The sequence below is a fragment of the Haliotis rufescens genome, unplaced genomic scaffold (genome assembly GCF_023055435.1).
Source record: "Haliotis rufescens isolate VD_foot unplaced genomic scaffold, xgHalRufe1.0.p SCAF_1, whole genome shotgun sequence".
NCBI lineage: Eukaryota > Metazoa > Mollusca > Gastropoda > Lepetellida > Haliotidae > Haliotis > Haliotis rufescens.
The window spans coordinates 57,813,329-57,840,571 of NW_025963779.1; positions in this window are offsets into that span (position 1 = coordinate 57,813,329).

Below are 27,243 nucleotides of genomic sequence, written 5' to 3' on the forward strand. Positions count from 1 at the left end.
ATGTCTTTTCTCTGCATATAAACATTTGGCCCCCTGGACGCGAACTAGTAGCGTCTAAAACATGAACATACCAATTATCCACCAGTCGCAGACACCAAATGGTATCAATTTTTTCAGCCAATATTTCAGCTTGAAAACCTAGCACATCTACAGAGCTAGAGACGATGTATGTTTGATATTATGTATCTTCTTCGTATTCATAATGTATTTTCACAGCTGATAATGTAACGATAGAAAACATATTGCCTCCAGATAAGAAATGATCTCTTACATTACGAACAGAGAACCACATCTTGCAGATGGCTACGCTAAAGTGCCACAGTGACTTGGCCATGTTATACAAATGCAGACCATGGTGGGCGTATATGCTTACGGAGGAGTGCCAGATGACATATCCTTTGATGATACAGATGGTTGATAAGCAGTTTTCTAGCTGGCGATTGATGTTTAAGATGAAACCCAACCGTTGCTCAAGACCCCAGCTATGAAACATAAAACGTTAACCCGAGAGTCTCAATTATCTCCCGAAACAGATCCCATTGGGTAAAAAATGCAAAATCGTGGTGAAACATATATATATAAATATAAACATCAGGGATGAAACCAGGCGTTAGCAAAACGGGTAAGCATGTTCTGCTACACCGATATTGATTTGCCGGTCTTGGAAACAATGATACACAAGAACGTCGATAATGTAATACCCCAGGTGATGTAGAGCGCATGCAATAAACAGTCAAACTGAGATTTGAATTGACATGTCAATAAAGAACATTTCAGCACGGTCATGTTTTTTACACTTGGACTTCGATATTTTTTTTATCATACATTACAGATGCAGTATGGTGTTCTTGGGACCCAGCGACCGCCTCCGTGGTCTTGTGGTAGAGCGTCCGCCCGGAAGCGGAAGGTCCAGGGTTCGATCCCGGGCCGCGTCATACAAAAAGACGTTAAAAGATTGTACTTGTTGTTACCCTGTCTGGCGCTCGGCATTAAGGGGCTAAAACAAGGACTGGTCGGCTCGGAGTCAGTATACTGTGTCTGGGTGGGGTATTCATGTTAAACTGCGGCATGGTATCTCAGTGAGCTAGCACTATAAATCGGCATCAGTCCGGACTAGTACAAGCAGCCACACACACACATACACGTGCATGCACGTCGCTATATATGTGCAATAATCTTGGACGCGACGTTAAACCCAATTTCACCTCACCTTCACCTTGGGACCCAGCAACTACTGGCGTAGCTTCAATAATGTACGCCATCTATATACTAGGACGCATGACCCATGCGCCGATTGAGACTGAAAATAGGACCTTCTGTATAGATCATGCTATTTTTTAGGCTTGGGTTTATATATAGACTTCTTATCAAAAAGTATCATTAACAAGATGTGTATGGCATTGAATGGGTGATAGAAGCTTGCTCGGTCAAACAGGTAATAAAAACAAAGACGACACTTCCGTGTTTACTTATAGATGGCATTTGAAGGACATTTCATACCTGTGCATGAAAGTGCACGTGGATGCAAGCTTCAAATGCCTTATGTCTCGTAATGCAAACTCGAACGACGAATTGACTAGCGACCCATCAGACATGCCCGTCATTGCCTTTGAAGTTTATGTGAGGCCGGAAAAGATATTTTGACAGAAACCCTTAAATAACCCTTTTCCTTTGTAATCTGGTAATGGCATTTGCCTCACGTGGACTCTGCCATCTATGTTCTTTGCTTGAAGGCACAACAAGCAAAGGTGATTGAGGTAACATAACTGGTTTTTCTGCAAGACAGTTATGTTCATGTTTCTCTGCATTCACAGACACAAATATCCCGGAATGATCACCACTCACACAGTGTTCACTGATTAAAGGACTGTTCGCTTTATAGTGTCCTCGTTACAATCAACTGTCGGTGACAACTGGTATGCAAGGTTGAACTGATGTTTTGCTTTCCGTTTCAGGCAAAAGATGTAATTTCAATTTGAAGTAAAGATTAATTCACGCGACATTTCCAGTCTTGTGAGTCCCCGTGAGTACAGTGTTCACACTTGATTATCAGAGGCATGAAAGGGGACAAAGAGATGAAGCTTAACTGTAAGAGTGATTTTTGAAATTATCAAAGTTTCAAGAAGAGGAATTGGGTGAGCTCAGTTCTGTGCAACTTAAAACATTTTTACAGTTATGATACAGTGCGGTTGATTTATGTAGGAGGAAAGTTAGGCAGTTCGTAACAGAAGTACCACTTTGGTGATACTTCCAAATTCTAACGTTATTCAACATAAAAGTGCCAAACAAATCTCCTCAAATTCTCAGGAGCTGCAAAAATATGCTCAGAATGAGATGACAATCGCGTCAGAAACGTTGGAAAGAACTTTCAACAGAATTTTGGAGACAATGGAGATATCCACATCGTGTACAGAATTTCTTGTTGTTGTTGTTTAACGCCGCACTTAGCAATATTTACAGCTATATGAAGGCGGTCTGTAAAATATTCGCGTGTGGACCAAACAATCCAGGGATTGATATCATGAGCATCGATCCGCGCAATTGGGATACGATGACATGCATCAACCAAGTCAGCGAGCCTGACCACCCGATCCCGTTAGTCGCCTCTTACGACAAGCATAGTCGCTTTTTACAGAGAGCATGGGTTGCTGAAGACCTATTCTACCCCGGATCGTCATCGGTCCTCTTAAAGGGTAAATAACCATGTCCATGCATCATTGCTATTGGTCCATGTCTTTGTTGAAGTCAGATAGTAATCACAAGGAAAGTTTGTAGTCCGAATCCTCAAAACCAAAGTCACACAACCTGTGAGCGCCTGCATAAATCCTCGTCTTTTATAAAAAACAACAACTCTAAATAACTTCAGTGTTTTCCATTTTTCATACACTGATATTCATATCATGAGAAATATGCACCGATACCATGTTATTGTTTGAAATGTTCCGAATGTCATTTGGCTTAGTGTCAGTCCTTTCGTTGTAGAAGGTTGATGCCAATGACCTAGCTTGCTGAATTTAGACTACTCACTGACACGTCTCCCAGGCTCCCACAGAATCACATACTCTGATTGCCCCTTACGCTGCTTTTGCCCGATTTATCTCCGCTGAGAGAAAATAGAGCAGCTTTCCTGGCTTTGTCCACGAGTCTCCACTGCTCCTCATTGCATAGTCACCTGTTTGAATAACCAGTTTTGTCTTGGATACCGCAAATTGATTTATTTTAGAGACGATAATCATTTAGACACAGACGCCTGTGGGACGCTTATGTCAGTGTGTGATAGTCTGGTGTGAAGTGAGTGAGTATGGTTTTACGCCGCTTTTAGCAATATTCCAGCAATATCACGTCGGGGGACACCAGAAATGGGCTTCACACATTTTACCCATGTAGGGAATCGAACCCGGGTCTTCGGCGTGACGACCGAACGCTTTAACCACTAGGCTACCCAACCGCCCCAGTCTGGTGTGAAAGTAAAGCTAAAGTATGGATGCATGTGGTATGGTTATAGTCCCATTAACAATGGACATGATGACCTTTCCATTTCAAATGAGAACGTTAAGCTCCAGCTAGTCCATGAAATGAGCAAAGTTGTGGTCACTTTGATACAACTACCATATTTCCAAGCTTTCCATTTGTAAATGTTATTGTTCCATAGAAAATAGACAATAATATGATATAAGTTGTTGCTCTTGGATCAGAAGAAGATACAAGAATCAACTCGTTGATTGTTGAATGTATAGAATAATTTAAAGGAGAGTTTCTGGTGAGACCAAGCCGTAAGCCGTGTATTTCTTTGTATTTCAATATGTTGAAATTACACTGGAACATAGTTAAATAAACCAGTAAGTGTTTGAAGTTTTGATTGAAACAGCACTTATCATCAGGCGATGCTTGATTGAAGAAAATAAAAGCCAAAAAACGCTTTCCACAACCATTAGAAATCACTGATAAACGCATATATCTATATATCTATATATACATATAGTAAAAATGAAATAAGTGGAGTACGATTGAACAGTTTTAATTATATATATATGTGTGTGTGTGTGTGTGTGTGTGTGTGTGTGTGTGTGTGTGTGTTTGTGTGTGTGTGTGTGTGTGTGTGTGTGTCCCGCTTCCCAGTAGGTGAGTGATTTGTTAAGCCCACACGGAAGATGTTAATACTGATGAACCACAGATCATACTTCACTCTAAAATCACATGATTAAAAATGATTACTAGATGATTTTACAAAAGAAGTATTTGTTAGCAACACGCGTACAGTATCTTATATAATATTCATGTGGAACTGTCGTTTATAAACAAATGCAAATCTAACCAAGCCAGCTCACATGGAGTTCTTCAATGGAAATGGTTTTGTCGCTTGAATTAAGTTTATCCAGGTCTGACTTAGTGCTTCCCAAATCTAACCATGGCTGACTATATGCCTAATGTACTCTTTTAACAGACAGTATCGCATGAATGCAAAATCAGTATGATTTGGGAGCACGTTTTAAAGCTATACAAACGAAACTGACGTGATCTATTTTACGGATCCTAAAGATACTTGTATCAGCTCTGGGAGAGTTCCGAGAATCTCTACACATCCTGTCATCAGAAAACAAATATTTCACAGCTGAATGCTAACCTGAAACAGCATTGTCAGATCATGGTCTGGCGGGATATTGTTTTATGTATTGCTTTTAACCACACTCCTTTGTCTGGGCTAATCCCATTCTTTAAATGTCACAGTTTGTGATCCATAGTGATTCTTACTGATTGCGCCATATTAATTCAAGTCTGGAGCTCGAGTTAATCGATTTCTGTGAAAGGACTTATGACGCCATCGCCTCATTTGATGCGGTGTTGGATTTCAACTCAAGCATCTCATGTTTTTACTCGTGGTTAGTTCATCTGTATCTTCTCCGTCACAATATTGTATGATCCATGAATAAGATTCAAAGAGGAATATAACTGGCAGAAAGGGGAGCGGGGCACTGCGGCCTCGATAATGATTCTTTGTTATATATTGTCTGTTCTCTTTAAGACACGTAAAATCAAGGTATTATCGGGTGATTTAGTATTAATCAACATTAGAAGGGACAATGAAGGGAGGGGATTGGGAACGTTGATAATACAAGGTAAAAATAACAACAATAATTAATATTCAACTGAAGACTACAAAAGCATTATCGTGATTATCATTCGTGTTGTTCGCTTAAAATGACGCTTGGATATTGCATTTCTACAGACAGCCATCAATAATAGCAATTTAAACAAATAAATTAGTTTTACAAATATAGGAAAATATATTCGATATTGAGGTTCAAATCTGGAAAATAAAAAAGCGGAGTAGCGGATCCCGACGACCAGCGGACGCACCTGGAACACCATGACACCTTAGACCACCTTGAACACCATGACACCTACGACCACCGGGAACACCATGACACCTTAGACAATCGGGGACACCTTAGACCACCTGGAACACCATGACACCTTAGACCACCTGCAACACCATGACACCTTAGACCACCGGGAACACCATGACACCTTAGACCACCGGGAACACCATGACACCTTAGACCATCGGGAACACAATGACACCTTAGACCACCGGGAACGGCATGACACCTTAGACCACCTGCAACACCATGACACCTTAGACCACCGGGAACACCATGACACCTTAGACCATCGTGAACACAATGACACCTTGGACCACCGGGAACACCATGACACCTTAGACCACCGGGAACGGCATGACACCTTAGACCACCGGGAACGACAGGACACCATAGTCCATCGGAAACACCATGGCACCTTAGACCACCGGGAACGGCATGACACCATAGTCCACCGGGAACGACATGACACCTTAGACCACCAGGACATCCACGTTATGAAGTCATCTACATTTCCACCTGCCTCTTGTCGGTGACTTATTTCTTTTATTTGAAAGAATTAAGTTTGAAATCATGTTTTCTAATCTACTCAGCTATACCATAAAAATATCCTCCCATGGAAAACTGCCCCCCCCCCCCCTTTCCTATATCACGTATTATGTAATAACAATGATGACACAAGCAATTATTCTTCCGTATATGTATATTGCATATTCAATATGCACATGAGTGCACTCTATCAAAAGTATGGGATCTGCTGTTAGATATTGCTATAGGACGAAACTGCCTCAGCGTCATGACTTGTAACACAATTACACGCGGTACTGCATTTACGTGGGTAATGAAATCAATCTTTTTGTTGAAGATGTCGATGATGTGAATCTTGTTAAAGTCGTTTTTTTCACTTCAGTTAGCTGTATCTACAACTGGAAGCAATATTGACAACAGAAACCACCAGAAGTGATTGTCCTTTTGTCACATTGTGATTTTCAAGTAACACAAGTCTCAAACCTTCTTCAAATATTCAGTAACTGGCAATCATTCTGGCAGGAAATGGGGCTCTTGAGATTTTCAAAATTTAAAAAAATTAATTTAAACTCAAATTGACATGATGCCTGGCAGATCGGCCATTCTATATTCTAATGTTCACATTTCTTGTGGTTGTCAATTCCGACCCCAGTTGTGCAGTTGAAACGGGAAAGACATACAGATATGACTTTCTTTTAATTATCACTAAAAACTACTTCGGAAGACAAATGACAAGTGTTTTGTTGTTTCCACAATTGACAGTTGACAATTGACAAATTCGTATGACACGTTCCATTGCAGTAATTAAGTATTAGCAATTATCAAACATCAGTAAAATTCTCACATAACCACCTTAAAGGCATGTGTTTTCTTCACTAGTGTGTTACGACAAAAAAAGGGAACAAAACATCCCACTTACAGATAATTAAAAATTGTCAGTGCAAGAGAATAACCAGCCTAGATTTTCTGCCGAAACAGACTCCACTTGGCGTAAAGGGCAAAGAGCTGTGGAAATTATATATACTACTCAAAAGAAGTTAAGGATCACCTGATTCTTTCATATTACTATAGTTAATCTCTCATGTCATGTGGTTGCTTTGTTATACACAAGGTATTATGGACATACGTGCCTACGAATGACTGCACGGAGACCTGTCCTTTGATCTGGTTTTACATGATTTTTGTGTGCGCAGCCACCTGGATGATTTTGGATGATTTTAGATGATTTTGGAATCCTCTTCTGAAAGAGAGTGAAATCCATTGCCAGGTTTAGAATATGCGCCCACGATTTTAAATTATGTTTTAAATCGACTTCAAACTAAACTTGTCAAATGTCAAAGTCGAGATTTGAATTCACATGCACAATTACATTTCTGCACGCACGTTTCTTTTTTATATTTTGGAATGATAAACGTCAATCCAAAACGTTTTCCTGCGGTCGTTTAGAGCGACTTAAACTTAGTGTTTGATGCAACACTTTTTGTCGTACATTATACTTGCAGTGTGCTGTTCTTGGAAACTGCATATCATGAATAAGTGTTATAATTCATATTCTCGCTGTGGGGATGCAGGGTAAGATCCTGATGGCGTGGGACGTGGCTGATAATATGGATAGATTGGACCAGGTTCGAATCTTCACAGGCCTGGAATTTTGCTTAATTTTGTTGTTGTTGTTGTTAACGTCGCACTCAGCAACATTCCAGTTATATGACGGCGGTCTGTAAATAATCGCGTGTGGACCAGACCATCCAGGGATTGACATCATGAACATCGATCCATAATTTGGGATCGATGACATGCATCAACCAAGTCTGTGAGCCTGACCACCCGATCCCGTTTGTCGCCTCTTACGACGAGCATGGGTTGCTGAAGACCTGTTCTACCCCGGATCTTCACGGGTCCAAACAATCATTTTTTGAGATAAAAATCATCTATATAACACATATGTCATAACCCGATAGTAGCCCCACCTTTGACGCTGATACAAGGTACTGGATATACATACATTATTATATCCAAACAGCATTGTTTTTTGAAAGAATTTTATTTTTACATAATTGGATACTTCAACATTTATTAATGCGGATCGATTATTATTATTATTATTATTATTATTATTATTATTATTATTTACAGATTAAAACAAAAAATGCAGCAAAGAGGGTTTGGGTGATCCTGGAAGTCAGGCTGGTTAGGCTCATCATCAGCTAAGGGCCCTTGCCCCCTCTACACGCAGCCCAGACAGCGAATGGGATTTATCCCATGAAGCGCTGCCAAGTCGAATCCAACCAGAATTTTTCGGGGAATGTGAAGACTCCCCAACACTGCAGCCTTCTGAAACGAGGTCCGCATATTTGCAATGTTTTTCCTGAATCTTGTCAATCACTTTAGTGTCAAAAGGGACAGAGAATTCAGTGATATATAGGATTTCATTGGGTTTATGAAAAATGACAAGGCTGAGGCTGTACATGTGCCTATTCTAAAGAATTTTAATATTCATCATTTTCAATGACGCCCTCCACATATTCTGGTTCCATGTGACCATGCATTGGCATCTGTGTCAAAACCACAAGCATGGCGAAGGATGTAATAAAATTATCGAGCCAATCCATCATGTCGATTAAGATACTGTGTTTGTACCAAAGCTGGGCATCCACTGACAATGTGTTGAACAGTCTCATAAAAATCATTGCATATAGTCCACATTCCACATACCGGTATACATTTTGATGCAAAATCACACATTGATGGGAAGTGACTGGTCCTGAGCAGCAAACAGAAAGCCTTCTTGTTTCACTTTCCAGGCCAACCAACTTCACCCATGCGAATGACTCTGCGTGGTTGCTGTCTTCCCGACACACTGCACATTAACTCGATGCAGTGGTTTTTCAGAAAGCCTCTCCCTGAGTCTAAGCCGATTTGATATGACAATTCGCGTTAAGCTCTGAACTCCCGATTTTATTATTATAGCATTGTACCATATGTTACGGTCGACTCAAATTAAAGTCTGTAAACTCGGCGTTCGAATTGAGAAGCGATATAACCATCATGCCTGTGATTGACTTTGAAGCTTAATCGAGGCCTGAAAAAACGCATTTTGACAGAGACCCTGATCTTAACTGGTCCGAGTCCTTTGCAATCTGGTTGAAGCATTCGTCTCACGGAGACGCTGTCAACACGCTGCTTTGTTTGAAGAACACACGCACATAAGCGATTGAGATAAAATAACTGGTGATTTGCTGCAGTTGATCAGCAGGTATGATCACTTGCAAAACAATGATGATGTTTTTCAGCGTTCACTACCGCAAATGTCTTAGATTTATTATTTGCTCACACAATGTTCATTGATGGGAAAACAGTTTACATTGCACGTAATAGTGTTCTCGTTACAATGAATTGTCGGTGACAACTGGTATGAAAGGTTGACCTTCTTGAGGAAGGGTGTGTTCTTATACCAAATGTAAAGAGTAATTTAATTGGTTGGGATGGTGGAGGGGTAACAGATATGGAATTCACACATCGAAACCGTTTCTTCGACGGGACGAGGGAACGCGTTAACCACCACCTCATGGACCCTCAACACAGCTTTAGACAATAGTCCGGGTCCACAGCAACCCATGCTTGTCTTCGAGGAGACTATGTTTGTCGTTAGAGGCGACTAACGGGGTCGGGTGGTCAGGCTCGCTGACTTGGTTGGTGCATGTCATCGTCTCCCAATTGTGTACATCGATGCTCATGATGTCAATAACTGGCTTGTCTCGTCGAGACTCGATTATTTACAGACCTCCGTCATATATCTGGAATATTTCAACAGTCATTGTTCAACAATCCACTCTCAACCTTCGGAGAAAGAAAATTTGAACATAGTGATAACTTTGTTTGCCTGTAAAAGTACAAATATTGTAAGTACAGTGAATAATAGTAAACATCGTTCATGATAATTAAGAGAAATGTTTACAAACAATGCAAATCATGTTTGTAGTCAGAAGTGAGCACATTCAACAAAACTCGAGACAATGCATCAGCAATAAGATTGTCTTTGCCTTTGATATGCTTGATGTCTATATCAAATTCTTGCAAAGACAGGCTACAGCGCATCTGGCGTTGGTTTTGGTTCTTCATTTTATGAAGTGGATTTTGATAAGTTTACACTTGAAAAGAAAACAGTAGTTAGCACCCAAGTACACTTCAAATTGTTGCCAAGCTAACAATAGAGCAAGAGTTTCTTTTTCAATGGTGCAATAATTTCTCGGATGTTTGTCAATTTATCGTGAATAATAAACAGGATGATCAAAGCCTGATACATCATCCTGCATCAGGACAGTTCCAGCATCAATGTCATGAGCATCTGCAGCTAATTTGAAACATTTTTCAAAGTTTGGTGATTGGAGAAAAGGAGAATACATTAGAATGGCTTGGACTGTCTCACAAGCAGCCTGACAATTGCAGTCCCAATAAAATTTCACCTTTTTGTCCAGCAAATTAGTGAGAGGGGCTACCTCATGTGAGAAAACTTTGAACAAATTTACCGTAGTAAGCAGCCATACCCAGAAATTTAACAGAAAGTTCCTTATGTGGAACTTTGAACTTTTGAAATAGCTTCCACCTTTGCTTGTACCTATGAGAAGATCTACAAACTGTACATGTGCCTGTTCAAATTCACTTTTCACTAAATTTAGTCAACTTGGCTTCAGTTAGTCTCTCGAAGAAGCCACGTATCCTCTTCAGGTGTTCATCCCATTCCATGGAATGATTGATTACAACGTCAAAGTAGCCTTCAGCACACTCAAGAATGTCGGTAATGTCATTGATGTTCTTGAGCCCAAATGACATCACTTTGTATTGATAAAGTCTATCTGGAGTCACAAAATCTGATACTCACTTGGCATACTCAGTCAGTGGAACCTGCTAAGACCCCTTAGATATGTCACACTTGCTTATGTACTTGGCTTGACTGATTCTGTCGATGCAGTCATCGATTCTTGGTATTAGTCAGTTTTAGAAACAGCGTTCGCACGTTTCATGTCAGTACAACATCTGTAACGACCATCAGGCTTCGGCACAAGAATGCAAGATGAACTCCAGTCACTATGACTTGGTTCAATAATGTCATTCTTCAGAGCTTCAAGCTTGCTTTTATTCATCCGGTAGGGATGTTGTTTCATAGGCACAGCATCACCTACATGTACACCATGATACACTAAATCTGTATGGTCAGGTACATCCGTCAACAAGTGAGCAAACTCTTGAATTAACTCTTCAGAGTTGCTTAGCTAAGGGCTAGCATGGTCAGCAATGCCATCAAACCCGACAAAGTCACAATTCTCATCAGTATTACAATCTGATAAACATCCACAGGAGAAACCGTGGCAACACACTGAGGAGGTACAAGTACATGGTCATTTCTTCAAGGATACTTTCTAATCATATTGACATGACAAAGCTTTGTCTATTTACAACGACCTGGTGTTTGTACAACGTAGTCAGTATTACTGATTTTTCAGTCAATTACATACATACCGTGGTATCTAGCACGTAGAGATTGACCAGGTATTGGCAAAAACACTAAGACTCTATTGCCAAGACTGAAATTTCTGTCTTGAGACTTGTTGTCATAATGTACTTTCATATTGTCCCGGGATTCCTTCAAGTAATCCCAAGCTGCTGATACCCCTGAAGATCCAGCGTAGAATAGGTCTTCAGCAACCAATACTTGCCGTAAAAGGCGACTAACGGGATCGGGTGGTCACGCTCACTGACTTGGTTGATGCATGTCAACGATCCCAAATGCGTGGATCGATGCTCATGATATTAATCACTGGGTTGTCTGGTCCAGACTCGATTATTTACAGACCGCCGTCATATAGCTGGAATATTGCTGAGTGCGGCGTTAAACAACAAACCAAAAAACCTAAGCCGAATTTCTTTTTCCATAGCCATTTTATTCTTTCAAATCCTAATCTCTTTAAAGCCAAAACATCAGTTTTTTTCTTCAATCAAAGCCAAAGCCTCATTACCCAAACTGTCTTCCTCAACCAGGTAAGTTATCAAAAACTTCTTGACATCGGCCTTAAGCATACCCTATTTAATGTCAAGTTCGTTATGTTTGGACAATTCGACCAGTTCAGACTTTTGGGGCATAGAGACTTGTTTCGTTGAAGGTTGGCTTACAAATTTCTCTACACTCAACACAGTAGTGTTTCACACAATATTAAACATGAATGATAATTCAGTAATTTTGACAAATAAGTTTTCACATATTCAATTTCGTTTGGCGCTAGAAGAAATTTTCAGGATCAACCGTAAAGGGTTTCTTTGTTTCTTTGTACGAATACGACCAATATGCGTTGTTTAGTAAGTTGTATTCTAACATCTGTCATTGTAAAATCCAATTCTCCAGTTCCTACCAGATCGGGGTTACCCTGTTGCAATCGGAACATACACGCGAAGCCGTTTCTGCTTCAATTGAACAAAAGCTGCAAGCATTATTATCTCTTACTCCCATTTTCACAAGTCTATTAGGTCCTTGTTAGTTCCCCTGTCAGAATTTATAACTAGCTACTTAAACCAAGATGGAGGAGGTTGGGTAACTAAGTGGTTAAATCGTTCGTTCATCACGCGGAAAGCCCGGGTTCGATTCCCCACATAGGTACAATGTGTGAAACCTATTTGTGGTACCCCCACTGTGATATTGCTGTGATAATCATACTCTCTCAGTTGTACCTAAGCATGACATGAATACCTTTTAAGGGTACCTGCACATTTTGCAGTACATGAGACGAAATACCTGAAGTGAGATCAGCAGTATGTACCATTGTCTGTGTTCAATCCATGTTGTCGTTCAGCTTGGAATAAAACACATAAGGCTGACAATTACCTCAATCCCGATAGAAAGATGTTTCTTTGCAGCAGTTACCTGTCAAACGTTTGAGATAGGTATCCCTATCATAGCTGTGCATGCAATATATCAATTTTCGTTAACGGTGAGAGTGGGGTTAAGTTTGTGTTTACTGAAGGAAATTAGATTTAAAGGATGACGGTTTGAAGGATAATGGAGAAGTGACATTAAACCGGTGACTGCCTATTTCTGTTTCTTACAAACGAGCGGCTCCTTAAGAACTTGGCATTAGTCCATCATGATCGTACATGTATTTCCTCGCAACATGTTAGGATAATCATAATCGACATCTGGAATTACATGTTCGTACATCATACTTCTTATCAAAGGTATCGAAAATTCAGTTTTTTATTATTAATGGATCGGCTATAAAATGGATCGGTCTATCTAAAATGCATTATGTTGGTCCCTGCTTAAAATAGCCATACCATTTGACATTAGCAGAATAACAATAAAACCTAACTGTATTAAAGAAAAATGTAACCCTGCTTCATTTTAAGTTCAATAAACTAAATAATGCATCTTTAAATACATATTCATGAACACATGTCAACTTTGATGTCGTGAATCACCTTTTGCACGTGCATGTTAATGTCCGGCGCACAATTTGGATGCTTGCATGTTTGTTGCGAGTATGATACTCACACACGTGTTTTTTAAATGAAAGAAACACACAATGATTGTTTAGCTATGAGGTGATTATAAAAAACACACTCTATTTTAACAATAAAACCTAACTGTATTAACGAACAATGTAACCCTGCTTCATTTTAAGTTCAATAAACTAAATAATGCATCTTTAAATACAAATTCATGAACACATGTCAACTTTGATGTCGTGAATCACCTTTTGCACGTGCATGTTAATGTCCGGCGCACAATTTGGATGCTTGCATGTTTGTTGCGAGTATGATACTCACACACGTGTTTTTTAAATGAAAGAAACACACAATGATTGTTTAGCTATGAGGTGATTATAAAAAAACCCACTTATTTAAACAGTAATTAACGCTTACGCAATGCAACGGCTTACTGAAAATAAACGTGTAAGCGTCGTGGATATGCTGCAAACAGGAATGGCAAAACGAAGTTGCCAGACAGGTTAATGTCCATTGAAACACCATATCACCTATTTGGAGACAACGGGCCGGTCGTCTACGTCACGTCAACAAAACAATCGTTTTCGGTTGGTGCATCTACGGAATCGATAGCAAACTGCCACATTAACACCCCGGACAAGTCCTAGGTTGAGACCAATTAGTGGCAGAACCGTACGCAACCGATTTGCTTCCATCTCGTCGTCAGGCACACATGACCTGACAACATCTGAAGTTCAGGCGATAACACTGGGACAGTACCAGTAATACTGTTTACAGATGAGTCCAGGTTTCATCTGGACACCTCTGATCACAGTGCAAGGGTCTACATTTACAAAGCATCATGAACGATCGAATATACGAAGCAAAATACAATATAAGTCAGTATTCAAATATTACTTGTAATGTTATTCTTTTTATTAAACCCGAAAAGGTTTTAGGTGGAAATATTGCCGATGATTGTATCGTTTCTTTCGCTAGGTAGCCTCTTCAGCGTCCTTGTATGTGACATTTAAACTTACTGATCGCAGATGCTATGTTCATTGTAATAAATAAGGATTTTGTATGGTGCACATGTCCTTTTTTCAATTACATATTGGACAGTTTGCAGGGCTTTGGTTCTCAATTGCTTTGGTTTTGAAAGGGACGATTTATACAGGAAGCCAAAGCTTTTCCCAACACACCAGCCATGCTGATTGGCAAACGTCATTTAGGTTGTCATTTACTAGTACATTTTGGGACATAAACCAGATCATTTCATCTCATCCAGAGCTCTCCAATGATATGGGGAGGGTGGGGTAGCCTGGTTGTGAAAGCGTTCGCACGTCACGACGAAGTCCCCTAATCTATTCCCCACATGGTTACAGTGTGTGAAGCCCATTTTCTGGTGTCACTCGCTGTGATATTGCTGGAATATTGCTAGAAGTGGCGTAAAACCAAACTCACTCACTCACTCCAGTGATATGAAGTTTGTTCTTGTAGTTCGTTCAAACACAATATAACGACTGCCACCAACGACTTCACACCATTGCGTCAGACTTCAATTACAGACAAGGCATCAACTACCCGCGTTCTGTGGCTACAAACTACACATTTTGAACTGTTTCAGAACTTGTGTGTATTATCTGTTGTACTTGTGACAGTTGAAGTTTTTAACTTTTGACAGTGATTTTTATTCACAATGACCTCGTTGTTACGTTTTTGATAATTAACTGAATAAAGGAACCAAAAACATATTCATGAAATAATGTGTTTATGGCAATTGTCCTGGGTGACAATTGTCCGGATGGCAATTGTCCTGCTTCCCTTAAAATATTTGTCCAGCGAAGACCGTCGGAAGGATGACACATTTTAACCACCCAATCCTCAATTAAGAACACTGGGGACCTCTTCTGCCCCCGATACATTAACTTGCATAGCTTCTGTTCAGTTACCAGATTCCTCAATGCGGGTCAGATAATTTTAGCTGTATTAAGGACATAGGTATAGAAACATATACATTCATGTCATTAAAGTAGGCCGTCCTATCTGCAAACAAAAACTCGATGCACAAAACAATATCTTTGTAACTTCTTTTGTATTAGGAAAATGTCTCTGTAGCAACTTGTGTGAAAGAATGTTTGAAATAATGGTCATCGCAAAATATGGATACCTAAGGGGCTTACTTGGTTGTTTACTGTTGCATCTAATCGATGTCTAAAGGCGCCGTAGTTGCGTCCTTTCGCGAACAAGATAAGTTGGTCTGTGTTTCTACATCCATAAGTCAATATATCAGTAGTTGATAGAAGCCCTAGCGTTATTCGTGTCAGTCTATGAAAGTGTAAAACAAATCTACTTTATTTCTCATGAGTAGCAGAAATTACCTTAATTAAATGGCATTTGCGTCAGCAGTGAAGATCAGATGTTACTTGACGAATGTAGGACATATCCACGTGTGGCAATAACCAGATGTTTTACAGAGAACGATTTACATCCGACCTTTCATTAGTCAGTTCCTCACCTGATAATCCCGTTTATGACGGGAATCTCGTAACGAGCTGTCACCATTGCCTCAAGTAGATAACTTCTGTCACATGATGTTCCCTCCTTTAAGATCTATTTGCTCCTGATTTCCAACTCCGACACCAATTAGTGTAGTTGCAAGAAATGGTTTCAAATGGTAATTTCAGAATGTCTTCCACCCCAGTCAGACGAAAATGATTGATGACGGTGTATGCGACAGATTGTTTGATTTCATTATACATATTTGCGTTCATGACACTGAGTCACAACAGTAGTGAGATTAAACGTGTTCACGTCAAGAATAATTCAAAATAATTCACAAAAATATTCCTTTAAAATAATGCTTTTCATTTCAGGAGACTAATATTGTTGCATGTGTGTCACGTGTCAGTGAATATTTCAGAGGATTACGTAAATCCTCTTCATCACCACCTTTTGTAAATCCTGTACATAACCGACGTAAATCCTGTACACCCCGTCTTACGTAAATCCTCTACATCACCGTCTTACGTAAATCCTGTACATCATCTACGTAAATCCTAAACATCACCACCTTTCGTAAGTTCTGTATTTCACCACCTTTCGTAGGCCTGTACTTCACCGTCTTACGTAAATCATGTACATCACCTACATAAATCATGTATATCACCACCTTTCGTAAGTCCTGTACTTCACCGTCTTACGTAAATCCTGTACCTCACCTACGTAAATCCTCTACATCAACACCTTTCGTAAGTCCTGTACTTAACCGTCTTACTTAAATCCTGTACCTCACCTACGTAAATCCTCTACATCAACACCTTTCGTAAGTCCTGTACTTCACCGTCTTACTTAAATCCTGTACCTCACCTACGTAAATCCTCTACATCAACACCTTTCGTAAGTCCTGTACTTCACCGTCTTACTTAAATCCTGTACCTCACCTACGTAAATCCTCTACATCAACACCTTTCGTAAGTCCTGTACTTCACCGTCTTACTTAAATCCTGTACCTCACCTACGTAAATCCTCTACATCAACACCTTTCGTAAGTCCTGTACTTCACCGTCTTACTTAAATCCTGTACCTCACCTACGTAAATCCTCTACATCAACACCTTTCGTAAGTCCTGTACTTCACCGTCATCTTGCACTGAACACAATTGTTTCGGCACTGTTACATGTGTGTAGCATGCTCTAAATACTTCTGTGTGTGGACATACATGCCGTTAGAAATACATGTACAGCTTGTGGGTGTGCTGTGAAGTTTTCGAACATTCCGAAAGTTATATAACATGGCCGCCAATCCTTGTGTTGTACAAGGTTGACTCAAGTGAAGCAGATTGCCGAGGTCAGACACGCCACTGTCATCTCCCAGGCTCACCCAGATACCATTTAATTGCCTCTCAAGCTGCTTTTGCCCGATTCATCTCCGCTAACCTGAAAGAAGGACACCATTCCTGCTTTGACCACGACTCTTCTCACCATACCAGTACACCTGCTTGAACAACTCAACGTCTCTTGGATATCACAAATTGATTTATTTGGAGATGATAATCATTCAGACATAGAGCTCCGTGAAACGCTTATGTCACTGAATGGCAGTTTGGCTTGACAGCCAATAAGGGATTGGATTCATTCGGTATGGTAATATTCCTTTTATTATGAACACACTGGTCCTTCCATCTCATATGAGACAGCTCCACCTACCCCATGAGTTTCGTTCTTCAAGCAGTATGAAACATCGGGCCTTGTTCACCAAAATCTATGGTTACATATCAGCTTACTGGTGCATTAAGTGCCTTGAGGACCTTTTCAATTTTGACACATCAGTAACCATGTAATGTCCTATTCCCTATATTATTCCCTATGTTCGCGTGTTCGTTCAGGGAAACACTTGACTTGCCTTCGCATGTGTTTGTGACGAGGGCCACGAGTGGGGCAAGACACACTCTCTCGTGAACACCTGGCATAATCGGTATTTGATGGTGATTCATAAATATAAAACGTCAAAGTCATAGATTGACAAGTCTCGATTATCCGACAAAACAGATTCCATTAAGCGTAAAAGGCAAAATAACGGTGAAAATAAATATGAACGGATTACTGAAAATCAATGACGACAAAACATGCTATGGAATAGTCGATATCGTACAGTGGACTCACTAGCGGTTTCTGATGATTATGAAAAGGGTTTTGTCGCTTTTATTTTGACCACACTCCTTTGTCCTTCGACTATACAGTAGGGGTCATTCTAGACTAACACTTAGTCTACGAAAAGATTTCTAAAAAAATAAATTGTAATTTTTCTTTAAAAGAACCTTTCCTCTTAGCCTATGAAAATCTTTAGGACATTCTTATTTCATTTATTAGAACTTTACCTCTTCTGCTGTTTAATCAAGACACCGTGGACAGGTGTGGAATGTTCTGTGGTGTTCTGGTGCCGCTGGAATGGTAGGGGCACTGTTTAGAAGTTTCCAGTTCATGAACAACACGGCGACCGCCGTGCCGAATTCGTTCGATTGCAGGATATGCAGAGCATGTGTACCGTCAACTGGTCGTCGACAAATATTTTCCTAATCTTTTCATGTTTTTCGCCAAGGTGCTTAAATAATTTGGTGCACTTCGCTAGTTAAAACCCTTTTCATTACAATAAATATCTTTATTATCGATGAAATCGTCTTCAATGGGAGCCGCCATTTAGTTTGAAGCAAGTGCAAGGGATATGTGGAATCAGATTGGTCAATATGAGGAACAAATAAAGGAAATTACTTGTACGTGCCAGTGGTGGCGCTACAATCGAGCCCAGAAATTCCAGTCTTGTTCGGCAAGGGTGGAAACTGGACTTTTAAAGTCAGTTAACTCTCTTGCCTCGGGAAAATGCTGCTATATACATTCTGTACTTGGGTTTACAGGTTCTCTTTGGTCATCTATTGAAAAGGATGTTGTTAATGTGTCAGTATCCGCATATATGTCAGCCGTTTTAAACAAACAAACACCTGGCTGGCTCTACGTATGTGGTAGATATGTTTGTCACGCGTGCGTTTTCCCCCTACACAAAACAGACACGAACGTACGAACGTTTAAACGAAATATGTTTTTACAAGATACAATATTTCACACTGGTATTATTTTGTGTTCACATTGATTCATTTTTTTCTATATACCATATGTTGGTTTCCTTGTTTCCTTGCAAGTTTCATTTCAAATAACTTGGCATGGCTTTGGAAATCCGCTATACCAATTGTATGTAAAACGGCGTTTTGACCATTATTTTCTGTGAGATGCCCCTTAGAATCCACAGATCGTAGGTTCGAATCCCAAATTCTCCCTACATATTATATTTCATTCATCTCACAACCATACCCATACTGTTTCATTAATTAGTTATACGTCTATGACTTGACTCAGTTCGAGCTTCCTGACGATCTGTTACTTGTGTATGTTTTCAATCGTTGCTTTGACTTTCAGCTACTGGTGTGTCTCCTTTATAGTCGAAAAGGGGGCACGCTTGGCCCAGTCGTCCAAGGCGCCGCGATTCGCTGTGCAGAGTTGCGTCCCCTGGGCACGTCAGAAACCAATGATTGTGGGTTCGAATCCCGGTTCGCCCCGATTATGTTTGTAGGTTTGTCAGACCCATACCATTGCTCGCGGGTTTCACCGAAGTGGTAAACGTCTGAGACCTGCATCACTTCGGGCTTTCCTCCCACATCAAGCTGACACGCCGTAAAATAACTGGAATAATGTTAAAAGCGGCGTTAAACCCAACTCACTCACTCACTCACTATAGTCGAAAACTCACCTGGGCATAGTTTTTAATATTGGTCACTGTAAAGTAAATCATTCACTAACTCACTCGTCCAACATATCAACAGAAGCTCCCTACTGATGGTTCATTTGTAGACATTATCCTTACACATTTCTAAAACATCCGCATCGCACAACGCCTCAGATCGACATGCTGACACTCATTTGAACGTTTTAAATAAAATGAAAGTTGATGATAACACGAACATCTCTGGTAACCCTCACCACAAAGTGATAGTTCTGTCATTTCTGTCACATGAAGCCGTAACAACCCACGACCTGCTATTGTCATCGCGACCACGTCTTGAATTGCTGCTTTGATTTTAACAAGTCCATGGTCCATAACTCCGCTTGATATAGTTTATGTTGCTAACTGCGACGTGAAATAATTACATACTCACTCACTCACCCACGTGACTATTAAAAACGCTTCTTAATGATGACACATATATAGATGTTATTCTACGATTTTCATGTTGGTCATGATATACAAAACAACATGGTTTAAGAACATTGAAATTATTCAAATGTAAAATGTATTTTGATTGGTATGTGAACACTGTCACTTTTCAGGCTGGTATGGTGTTATCTTTGGTTTTTTGCAATTTTGATCAAATTAGTTCTTTTCATACTTTGTCTGAAATGAAATTGCATGTTTTAAATTGACAAAGGTAAAGCGGTATCCATCTGACTTCCGTACATCTACTTAAGTATCTTCCGCACGAATGTTTGCGGAGGGCGCACTGCCTACTTAGTGATACTGCATGCTGGATAGATATAAGTCCGTGATTTACTTGACATACAATAAATAACACAAACAAGCGAAAATGACACACACACACACACACACACACACACACACACACACACACACACACACACACACAACCACACATTGGCATATGGACAGACATTGCGACCAGTCAGAATCATTAGCAAAACCCCGCAGTTGTTTCTAGAACCACATGGTGAGAATGTTTGCGACCCAGACACAGTCTGGCAGAATGATGAATGAGAAACAAAGCACGTGAACCAGCACTCAACCACACCGGTGGATTCATCTCAAACGTAAGCTCTGTCCAGACAGTTTGCATGTGTATCAAACAGAATCTCCCAGGAATGTATTCAAATCATCAATTTAAATTCGTCAAGTGTATACATTTTCGGTAGGTTTAGGCTTTCGTTGAGAAATTATACTTCAAGCCGAAAGCAACAACGAGTTTGCTAACCTTGAAGTAATGTACTCATTTTGTGCTTCTTGTTTTATTTCAAGAACAAATGTTTGGCCTACACAAAGAGATGAATGAATGATACTGTATCGTGGGACAATGCACGTGTCATAGTGCAGTGTATTTCGCAAGCCCACCCCAATACCGTTGTCTATAACCAATATAATAGTAATTCCTGCCAACTAAAGTGTAAAGTGTAAAATAGAGATTTTCAAAAACTGTTTACACACATATCTTTGGATAACAAACATTAATTATGTCTATTCACACACAGTGACCCTCTTGTACAGTTTATCGAATAATTGTCTTTCATTCATTCTCACACCAACACAAAAGACTAATCCAACGGCACAGCACCGAAGTATTTATCGGGGCGACGGCTGTGGAACCTGAACTGTGTAGTTATGGCGTTTTAAGAGAATGATCACGTGTAACTCTTGCACGACATACATAAACCTGATAAAGCAAAGCACAATGCCTTTCAAACATAGAATCTGCTGAATGAAGTTGAAAAGGCTGATAATTAGTGGAGGTCAGAGTACTTTAGAATTCCCCTCAGGTAACATTTTGCTCCAAACCTGCAACATATATTCTGAAACACTTTGAAAACGCAAATTCATTTTTTGTAATATTTGGCTACATGATCCATATTAAATTGTCCACAACACAACATCGTCATTTGGGTCCATATCTGATGCTTGAAAACATGATTATGCATATTTTCCATTGTGTGTCAGTGTACATATTCTGATGAAACATTTATAATTTGAAAGTTATTCAATTGTGACCGTGTCAAGTTAGCTACTCTTGAAAAAGTTCACTGTGAAACAATGTGTTTGGTCCTGACATTCAACGCGGTGTTTGTGATCAGTGAGAATGTGAGTGTGGGAGTGTGGGAGATTGGCTAAACGTCGTCTTGTAAGAGATGTCAAAATGAGTGGAAAGCGAAATGTGTATGCCCACGCACACCCATTTAGTGCTGACTTGTGCAGTGATGATCCTCATACCACTGTGTCATCATTAAAACATCTATGACCAACAAGAATCAGTACACACTGTGTCAATACAACATTAAGAAGGGTTTCTTTTGAACATTAAGATCTCATTCAGCAGAAAGTTTTCACATTCATTTTTGAATGATATTTAAGGACATTTCACACAAACGTCCGAACGCTAAATTTTATCATTTGATAATAGTGTATGCATGGAAACAATTTACGTAAAATCTAGCAAACCTAAAACGACGATCTCTAAATAATCAGGAGAGATTGGTAATTGGTATTATATGCAATAAAACATATTCCTATATAGCAACATACATTTGGTTGGTTGGTGTGTTGTTTAACGCCGCACTCAACAGTATTCCAGCTATATGACGGCGGTCGTAAATAATCGAGTCAGGACCAGACAATCCAGTGATTAATATCATGAGCATCGATCCACACAATTGGGATCGATGACATGCATCAACCAAGTCAGCGAGCCTGACCACCCGATCCCGTTAGTCGCCTCTTACGACAAGCATAGTCACCTTTTACAGCAAGCATGAGTTGCTCAAGACCTATTCTACTCCAGATCTTCACGGGTCAGCAGCAACACACATGGTTAAGCGGAATGTCACAAACATTATGACCCTCACATAACCTACATATTGCGTCTTTAGGCATTAAAAAGGAAATAAACTTAATCAATTCAATGCACCTCAACGTATACGTAACATGGTGTAATTAATGGGGTTTTTCTCCAAAATCTGCTTTAGCATCAAACAGGTAACAAAATACATGCGGTGAAATTAATAGGAGTTATTTTCAAATTAAACACTTGACAAGTATTTGGTGACATCGTACGATTGTTCTATGGTTAGAGGTGTGACCTAGTATTTTGACCAAACACATTATTTGACATAATGAACTAACACACTGATAGAACAGACCATATTTTTTCATTTACCATGCTAAACCTGTTACTGGGACAGACCCGTGAAATGAGATACTGAAATGTTCTCACACATTGTTTTCAGTGCATATCTTATCTCTTAACTGGGCGGGGTGGGCTCGTATTACCTTTCCTGGCTCCACTGAAAAGTCAAACTACAATATATGATGCTGAGTCGTGTGTTTTCCAGCTTGATATTGCTGGACTAAATGCTAAGTTGGGGGTCATCTCCACTCACTGACCTACTTCAAACAACACTATTCCAGATTATGACGGAAATGAAGTTATCCCTTCAACAAACGTTTGTCTGTGAATCACTTTTGTGATATGTCTACCACTAGGTTCTATCTTATTAGAGTGGGTACATGACACTGGATTTATCACTGCTTATATATATACATACATACATACATACATACATACATACATACATACATACATACATATATATATATATATATATATATATATATATATATTTGATAGCACTATAGTATTGGAAATTACATATCAAATTATTTATGATAAATACCAATGAATGTTAATGATATGCATGTCATCATTGAATTGACAAGTTTCATTTAAAATGTTTTCAGCACAATGTGTTTTTCACCCAGCTACGTTAGTAAATTTACATCATCATGACAATAATACAATATGTTTTGTGTGGGTGGGGCTAACATTATATTGAGTATATAGATATTTATTCCTGAGTAAATTTCGCATTCATTAAAAATGATATTCATTTTCTATAAATTTTCGATGTTCCTGATGTACATTGCGCAGTCGATCAACTTCAATCATAAGATTATGGCATGAGTATCTGAACTTTGAGAGCGTTTGTCTGGAGATGACTTTATCGTTTTGATTCCACGTTGAACGGTGACGTGAAAGTAGAAAAGGGGAACAACTTAGAGTTTCAGCAAATAGAGGAAAGCCATCTCTGCCTTCCTGAGTCAATCAGCCGTGGCTTAATTTCAGATAAGGATATATTGACGTTGCCTGCTTCCAGAAAAATCCACGCATATCCAAAACCATATGTCACGCTGTCATATATTGACATATTCGAGATTCTATGGTTTAATGATTATCGTCTCCAAATAACTCAGTTTGCGATATCAAAGGCCAGACCAGCTTGTGGAAGCTGATGCACTATAAACTGATGAGGATCAGCGACAAAGTGGACAAAGCAGAATCTTTACCATACTTTCAGTCAGCGGAGATAAATCGAGAAAAAATATCTGACAACATTGACGTGAACAAATAAAGAAAAAAGCATGCATACTGAAAGTGTTAACGAAATGGCTTAAATGGAATGTCAGATAGGACATTGGCTGTCGGCACATGTTACTGTGACCATTCCAATTCAGCAATAATTCGTACATCTATACAAATGATAAAGATATTATGACTGATCCAAGTTGTTATTTTACCTTGAAAGAGGAAAATATTTGTCTTATAACTTTTGCTCAAGTTTGGGACCGACCGTTTGATATTGTGTTGGATTCGGCTGGGGACTCGGGGCTGGAGGCTGGAGGCTAGTGGCTGGGGCTGGGGGCCGGGGGCTGTGGGCTGTTGGCCGGGATTTTATCGAAAAAATAAATTGTCCAGATTATTAGTGAAAAAATAATTACGCTTCAGACCGTTTGAAATTATTTTTGTCTGCCACAAAGTGACTTTGTTGCAAAGTGTATTTCTTAAAAATAAAAATTCAACCTCACAGTTCTAATATATAGTGTTTTTTTCGGCCCTAAACGTGTTCACCGTGTAGGCAGTGATGCATGCACATTAGGGTACAGAGTATGCGCAATAATGCCATTAGCATCTCTGATTCTTTGGAAACACATAAATAAGTGGAAAAAGACCAGACCGGCACGACCACATTCACATGGTGCAGGTTATTATAGGGATCGAGTGAAATATTTCAGATAATTTTTAACACATTATTTTTTTAGGTAACATGCATTATATCATTCCCAGTATTATTAGGAAACTGAAACAATCCGTCACATACACCATCATCAATCATTGTCGTCTGGATGAGGATGACGACATTATAAAATTAACAGATGCCACTTACACTGTAGGCCATTTTATACCAACTTCACTAATTGGTGACGGGGTTAGAAATCGGGGCCGTATAGATCTGTCGATGAAGAAAACTTCTTAGACAGAAATCATCTTCTTGTGTTTAGAGTGGCAACTCGTTACGAGATTCACGCCATGAAGTGTCAGGTGCTGCCTTATCAAAGCCCGGATGTTTAATCGTTCTCTGTAACGCGATATTGGTATTGTCACATTCGACAAGTAACATCTGATTGTCGTTGCTGACGCAAATGTCATCTCATTAAACTAATTTTTATGTCAATGAATAAGTCAGATTTAGTTTAGCCGCTTCATTGAAAATCGTTTTCAAATCTCTTAAAAAATAGGTAATCATTCTCGGTAACTGAGATGTGATGTTTCCTCTCTACGGGATCAGTGGTTTCTGGGCAAATGATGTTTACATGGCCCAGATGTCATTGTGAGAGAATTTAGAGCATGGTCAAAGTGTAAAGGTCATATCACGCTCAAAATTTACGGGATCAGTGGTTTCTGGGCAAATAATGTTTACATGGCCCAGATGTCATTGTGAGAGAATTTAGAGCATGGTCAAAGTGTAAAGGTCAAATCACGCTCAAAATTTTAATTATCACAAAAACGGAGAGTCCAACTACTTACTACACATGTTCAAATTTGTTACATTTTAAACAAATATAGCAGAGTAATTGCTTAAATCAAGTTTTCATAAGAAATGGCGGTCATATTGAAAATCAGATCAGAACCTCTGACTTAATTGTGGTGTCATCACGTTTTGTAATGAGTATGTGAAGTTTCAGCCTCATCCGTGCAGTTGTTTCAGAGACGAGGATGTTTTCGACGGGCGGAAAAAAACACATTGTTATCTCACTTGACCTTCAGTCACGTTAACTACAACAATATTCCACTGAATGTGGAACTTACATTTAAATCTTCCGAGTATCAACGGAAAAACTAAATATGTATTCACACACGTTAATATTGTTTTTCTTATTTCTGTGCAGTATTTCTGTTTTTCATTCTAAGCGATTCCGCGAGCGATCTAAACATGAGCATGGCTGGTGTCAAGGGAAAGGATTCGGCTTTCTGTTTATTTCGCTTCTTTCAGTATCGAACCATCTCCCAAAGATTAATTTTAATGAACAAAATATGTATCCATCAGTGAGAGTGAGTGAGTGTGTTGTGTTTAACGTTGCTTTTAACATTATTCCAGTTATGTCACGGCGTGTCTGCTTAATGTGGGAGGAAAGCCCGAATTGATGCAGGTCTTAGACGTTTACCACATCGGTGAAACCCACGAGCACGGGTATGGTGTTGACAAACATAACCGGGGCGAACCGGGATTCGAACCTACAATCATTGGTTTCTGGCTTACATACATCGTATGATTATCAGCATTACTTAGTATTTAGCACCTTAAAACCTGCACTCAGTAACTCTCTTTCGTACATGGTCATGTCTTTAATTTATCATTTATTCATCTTCACACCAAAGCCTTAGACACAAATACAAAGTCGTGTATATCAGTTCGGCGGCGGTGGAACCTGAACCATATAATGATGTTCATGACCCCAGACATCAGGATAGATGGATATGAGACTCTTGGACAGCACACATAAATCTCCTACACCAGAATCATAATGCCTCCATATTTGTGATCTACTAGTTGCCAAGTTGAAGTGAAGTAAAAAGGTGTTTTAGAAGGAAGAAAGAAGAAGAAAAAAGAAGAAAATGGATTATAGGAAGAATACTTTATAATTTCCGAACAATTACAGACATTCTGTTCCATCCCTGTAGCATGAAGTGTCTTCTAACAACTTTCGATATCCTCGAGGCACAATTGTCTCATGTTGATACAACATCAAGATGTGATCCTTGTACCCATTAAATTCAGTAGCAACGTATACTTATCTTGAATCAGTATTTACACAAACATCAAATCTCTTACTGTGATAACCTCAATATATCAAATGCACAGAAACAATTTCGTGTACAAATTGCAGCAAGCAAAAAAGATGGCGAATGTTGACAATAATGTAATCTGGAAATAAAATGCTTCTCGGGAGTTTGTGCCTATCCCTTGTGCAGTTTCAAATGATCCCAGTCAGCTGGGAAGCATGGAAACATGATTAAATAGCAACATATGTATTTAAAACTCAAAATCAGGGAAGCACACTACTTCTCAATTTGATTTAAGGAACAAAAATGTTTTTGTCCTTTCAAAACGTCTCACATCATTAACGGTTAATATATACGTTATATATTAATCAAAGCAGTAGCAGCACTTTACTGCCAAACATACAAACAGTT